This window comes from Gavialis gangeticus, unplaced genomic scaffold, assembly GCF_001723915.1.
Source record: "Gavialis gangeticus isolate Ggan-Ray unplaced genomic scaffold, GavGan_comp1, whole genome shotgun sequence".
In the NCBI taxonomy this organism is placed as follows: domain Eukaryota; kingdom Metazoa; phylum Chordata; order Crocodylia; family Gavialidae; genus Gavialis; species Gavialis gangeticus.
The window spans coordinates 56,785,923-56,792,173 of NW_017729024.1; the positions used below are offsets into that span (position 1 = coordinate 56,785,923).

General features: G+C 46.5%; 1 long non-coding RNA gene across 1 annotated transcript in view; it reads right to left on the reverse strand.

The window, feature by feature from the left end:
• Positions 1 to 2,179, reverse strand: part of LOC109298208 — a 9,115-nt gene extending 6,936 nt beyond the window's left edge. The window contains exons 1-2 of the long non-coding RNA XR_002097530.1: positions 2,044 to 2,179; positions 373 to 513 (exon numbers count right to left, since the gene is read on the reverse strand). This is a non-coding gene — a long non-coding RNA (uncharacterized LOC109298208). The remainder of the gene's footprint in view (positions 1 to 372; positions 514 to 2,043) is intronic.
• Between the last annotated feature and the right edge of the window lie 4,072 nt (positions 2,180 to 6,251).

Below are 6,251 nucleotides of genomic sequence, written 5' to 3' on the forward strand. Positions count from 1 at the left end.
AAAAGTAGAGTATGATTTAAACGCATTAGCAGTCCATTCCTGCTCAGCAGATTATATGGATTGAGGCAGGACTTAAGCCCACTCATGTTTTGCTGAATGGGGATGGACATAAGAAGAGATGGGGCTGAGAACTGGCATTGGCAAAATGGGTGTCATGCTTCTGTAACCCCCAGAAGCCTCTAGGTAGATTTGATCCTGCCTCAGAAAAAAGATTGGATGAAATGGTTCACTGAGATCCCTTCCATTTTTGTGAGTCAGTGGAAAACATAGAAAAAGAGGTGTTTTGTGGTGCTGATTCTTAGTGACATGCTAGTAATCAGATGCAGATTTTTCTCTTGAAATACTTGTGCACAATAATATTCTATGTAATACCTTTGGGGTGTGAAAATTCAAGGTTCTTGATGAAGATAGTGCGTCTCCTATTTTTATCAGGCCCTTGGGTAGTCCTCAGATGGTGCTCACAAGGTCTAATCCATTTCATTCCATAAGGCAGCTTGGATGAAGCCATCACTCCTAGTTTGAGTACCCACAGGAGAGAAGTTTGTAAAAGGAGACTAAGGGTACATGTGTATGGCCCAGTGTTGTGTGTTGCAGAGATACCGTGAGCTAGGTGTAAACACAGTGGCATATGTACACAATGCAAAGCAGCATTGAGCAGAGATACCCTGAGCTACCTGTGCACCCACTAGTTCCAGAACAGGGCGCAGTATAGCTCAGCTAATGAGGCACTGTGCTCAGGCTGATATGGATATATTGCTTTGATTCTGGAGCTAGCTCAGGTATCTCAGTCACAAGTTATCTTTTGCCATATAGATATACCCTGTCTTACCAAAGGTTGGGTATAAACATTATAGACTTACATATGAGGTACACCTCTATCCTTGTAGGCATTCTTTATATTTGACTTATTTTCTAAGATCCAGATCTGGTCCTGCCATACCACGTACACCAGTCTTGGGGCTAATTTAAATCTGTAACTTTTAAAACTTTTCTCAGCCTTACGATACTTTTACTTATGCCCAGGAGCTCTGTTTGCTACAGAGCATGTTTCTGAATATAAAGCATATGCATTTGTATGTCCATGTCCATCTCTAATGCAAACTGTGAATGAAAGCTTGGAATAGTTAAGTATATTAAAGACTGAGCTGAAAGAATATCATGGCTGCAAAACTATATATTAAAACAGGCTGTCCAACAAGTGGCCCATGGGTGGCATGTGGCCTCTAGGGGTTAAACTGTGGTCCCTGGGTGCCAATCCAGGTGTTGCTTCCCCCATTGCTCACTTGCTGCTGTTGCCAGAGCCCCTGGACTCTCCCTCCCTCCTCCAGCTTCAGGTGCTGATGGGACTGAGGGAGCCTGTGGCCAGAGTATGCAGCATGAGCCCTGTGGTGTGGTGCATTGTATCAGTACATGCAGGAGGCCTGCATGGTGCAGCACATCTGCATGATAGGGCTGCAGGGTGCTTTGGGAACCTATGCAGTGTGGCAAGTAGGCTTTGTGGCAGGCCACTAGGGGGTGCTCCTACGCTGAGCCACCCATTTCACTGTGCCCGACCACCTACCAAGCTCTAAGTGCCTCCCTGGGGGTGCCTCATATCTGGCTCACCCTCTTCCAGGAGCACACCCACAAGCCTGGGGTAATGCTGCCACCACTCAAGAGTCTTGGTCTGTTAGTGGCTTTGTGCCTCTTGAGGTACACAAGCTTTTTAGACTGGAAGGGTACTTGACCCACTGCAAGAAATTGGGGTGTTTCTCTTAGTCTGAAGCACAAATAGTGGTCTTCCTTAGTCAGCTGGACCAAGGGGACTCCAAGGCATAATCTAGACCCTGAGGCATAATTTAGACCCAATAAGTCTTCCATGCTAGGTACAGAGGAGAACTTTATTGATTACAAAGAGTAGGTTTCGAGTAGGATACAGGATAGAGCAAAATCAGAGAAATACCTTAGAGCAAACAGTGTGGCTGGGTAGCCTTTGATCACGCATCTGAGTTACTGCAAGCTATATATCTAGTTAGGTTTCTAGGTTTCAAGTAGCTTACTCACAAGGATCATCTAGAGGCTGATAGAGCTTTCCTCCAGAGGCAGGCAGTTTGTAGGGTGTCCATGTGTTTCGAGAGAGAGAGAGGGAGAGTTGCAGATGTTTAGCTGCTCTCTCTGGCTTTATCATGGCTTCCCCCCCTCCTCCTGAGCAGTCTTTAACTTATATAGACCTTATGACCTCATTCTGGGGTCCAATGGAAACTAGCTGAAGTTGGCTACAAGCCAATCAATTAGAAATGCATCACTGGTTGCCGGGTAGACTGGTAGGGGCTCCAGTCCCCCTTCCAGTCATGAGGTCCTTGCTAAGACAACAGGGGTTTAAGTCCCCTCCCTGATACCTGAGGTCTCACAGGTAGGCTAGACGGTTGCTTAGCAATTACAGTGATAGACAGGTAAGAGATCTGGGCACCTGGCCGGCAAGAGCAGGAAACCTGAGATAAAGGGAGCAGGTTCCCTCCCACCTCAGGAATGTCTTCAGCTTAGGTCACATAGTCAGGTCAAGAGACAATGACAAAGAGGAAAAATACTGGTGAAGGAGGTACAGGGAGGAGGCTGGGATGGGATGGGAAGTCCTCCACAGGCTTGGGTGGGGGCCCATGCAGTGTGGCTGCAGGGTGGGGTTGGGGGGCTCACGTAGCATATTGTGTGGCTCCTGGTCACTCAGAAGTTTAAACAGCTGTGTGTTAGAAAGTCAAGAGATACCAGATTTGGGGCTGCCTGTCCATTGTGATCCTCATCTTTCAGCTCAGTATGTCAGCACTGCTGCATCCCCCACTTAATTTTAATCCCCTCACTTCTGTAGCTCTCTGGGGAGATCCCAATTAAATTGTTGTCAGAGGTTGCACCTACTCTAACGCCCAGGAAAGCATCAGCAGAAGACCGCCTGAGTGCTAATGCAAATGTTTCCATGTGTAATTCCTTCCAAAATCCCCCCAAACTTAAAAGCAAAGCAAAAACCCCAAACAGAAATATTCAAATGTTACCCAGTTTCTGCTGTTTGAGGCAGAAAAGATAATGAAGCTCTGCCCCTGCTCCTCCCCCTGTGGAGACATCTCTGAACGCAGAGGGATTCTGGGTAGCATTTCAATGCAACATTTGCTTAGGCTTTCCTTATTCTGCCATTCCCCTGTCTCATTGAAGCAAAAAATTCTTGCCTGAGTTGAGCAGTCCTTTCTGCTCGGCATTGCTGGCACAGCTAAGGTTAAGGGTTAGAGCCTGAGCATTTCTTTTGCTTAGAGTGTTAACCTATCCTCTCTGCGGTGAGAGCATAAACTGATAGAATTTTGATGTCTGCTAATCCCAACCCCAGTCTCTGATAGTCTCTTGTGATGCGCTTGTCTGTCACAAGGACATCTGAGAGCACATCCCATTGTTCTTTGCTCCCAGCTGAGCTTCACTATTATTATTTCCCAGTGCTTTGTGGTAGAATGTCTCTGTCCTTTTGATTACACAGGAGGAATAGCGTCATAGAGAAGCAGGCCTGGAAGGGACCTCTGGAGGTCATCTAGTCCAACCCCCCACCTCTGTCAGGATCATCCCTATCCAAATCATCCTGTACAACCATAATCTAAACTCTACATAAGACTACTTTCAACCCTGACACAACATAGTCCTAACCCCCTAACCTGCCACAGGTAAAGCAGGGGAATGGTGGCAGCCAATGTCCTGCTTTTATAAAATGTTGTCAATATACACTCGAGGCCCTGGGTAGAAGACCATGCCTCCTGCTACAGAGGAAGGCAAAAACTCCCACGGTCCATACCAGGCTGACCATGGGGTAAATTCCTTCCTGATCCCAAATATGGCAGTCGGTCTGACCCTGAGTGGAGGGGCAAGACCCTCTAGCCAGGATCCTCTGGCTTTGTCTTCAGCAAGAGAATCTGCACACCCCAGTTGAAGTCCCCAGCCAAAACCCACCGCCTCTGGGGAGGTTTAAAAAACACCCTGACACATGTAGCAGGGAAAAAGGGGAGCGGGGGGAGGGTGGGGGCAGAGCAACCAGCAACACCCAGAATCGTGGGAAATACCCATGACAGAAAATAGGCATAGCTACTCCTAGATCACCCCTGGCCAGTGGCTGTCCAACCTCTTCTTGAACACCTCCAGTGATGGAGAATCCACAGCTTCCAAAGGCAGCCTAGTCTACTGCATCACTATTCTCACAGTGAAGAGGTTTTTCCAGATATCCAATCTACACCTGCTTTGCTGCAACTTCATGTTATTGATCTATGTCCTCCTCTGTGCAGCAAGAGAGAAAAGGTGTTTTCCATCCTCTTTATGGCAGCCCTTCGAGTATTTGAAGACTGCTATCGTGTCCCCTCTTAAGCACCTTTTCTGCAAGCTGAACATGCTTAGCGCCTTCAGCCTCTACTCATATGACTTGTTTTTCAAGCCTTCAATCATCTTTGTTGCCTGCCTCTGGGGCCTCTCTAACTTCTCCACATCCATTTTAGTATATGGAGCCCAGAACTGTACATGATACTCTGGATGGGACCTTAACATTGCCTAGCAGAGAGGCATGATCACCTCCTGTGTCTTACACCTGATGCTGCTATTGATGCAGCCCAAGATTGCATTGGCCTTTGGTGCGGCTGCATCACACTGCAGACTCATACTGAGTCATAGTCTGCCAGGCTCCCGAGTCCTTTTCCATGGCGTTGCCATCCAGCAAATGTCACCCATTTTATTTTTGTGTTTTTGATTGTTCCTCCCAAGATGCAGCATCCTGCATTTATCCATATTGAACTTCATCCTGTTAGCTCTAGCCCAACTTCCCAATCTGCTGAAATCCTTCTGAACTGCACTCTCATCCCCCAACATGTTCACTGTCTTCTCCAGTTTGTGTCATCCAGAGACTTGCTCAGTAAGCTTTCTATGCCAGCATCCAAACTGTTAATTAACACGTTGAACAGCATTGGGCCCAGGACAGACCCCTGTGGGACTCCACTTGAAAGTCCTGCCATTCTGACATGGACCCAGAAGGCATTGAGGGACTATCAGTATGTGAGTGATTAGCTTCCAGCCAAACTGCAAAGCAGGCACGTTATCAGTCTGCACAGTATGGCACAGTGTGATGCAGAGATACCAAGCTAGTGTAAGTTCTGAAGCCATTCTAGCTAAACCAGCAAGGAGCTCCTCAGCAGGGTAAATTTGCCCACATGTAGCTGTGCATTGCTGGGGTATGTTGCTTCCAACCTACCTTGGGCAGCTCTATACCACTGCATCAGTCTGGGTTGAAAGCATCACCAAATTCAGGTGTGGATAGGGGGAAGGCTTACCTGTAAAAGCCAGATTAGCTGTGCAATGAAGAAAAGTCTCAACTCTGTACTGACATGGTTTGTTTTTATATGGTAAAACTTAATCTATCATTAAAAAAATAGATAAAAGGATTGCCTTTTTCTTGGACATAGAAATCACTCAGCACAGTGTGAAAGCAAACCCTGACCAAAATACTGCTTGTCTGCATGGTATCTGGAGATCTTAAAATTTCAAAAGCCTCTTTTAGTCAGGTGTGGAATACAAAGAAGCCCTCAGTTCATACACTTCCGAAGCATGTCAGTAGGAAGTGCAGCATGCTAGATTAGACAATTTGATTGCCTTTCTCTCAATGACCTTTTTAAAACTAAATGCCCACTCTGAGAGAGTTCATGTCTAATCATGCATCTGGCATGGCATTCAGATAGGCCAGATATATGCTCTCACATTTTCTCAGTGTTTTTCAGGACATATTGGCTGTGTTCAGATGAGCAGGGGCATGTAGTTTATGGCACCACAAACTGCATGTGTGGAACATTAAAATGTGCCCCTCACTACAGATTTTCAGTGCAGGGACAAAATTTGTTACCAGGATTTTCCAGTACCAACCTCCTCCCCCAAAAAAATAAATATGAAAAAAAGCAGCACAGTGCACACTACAATAGCATGCTCAAAACAAATGGAGGTTTTGGCCTCCAGTGAGACCAGAGTGTCTCTGTGCTTTATTTGTGCCCTGGCTGTTCCAGCACACTGGGAGGAGATGGGTGAGGGCAGTTTGCCCATAGTGGGAAAATGTATCCCACAACAAACCACACATGCAGAGTGTGCACTGCAGCACAAAGTAGGGGCACAAATTTGTTCCGCTACTATTTGTGCCACTGCAAGCCCCTACTCATCTGGATGTAGCCATTCTGTTTAATTCATAGATTCATAGATTAAGGGTCGGAAGGGACCTA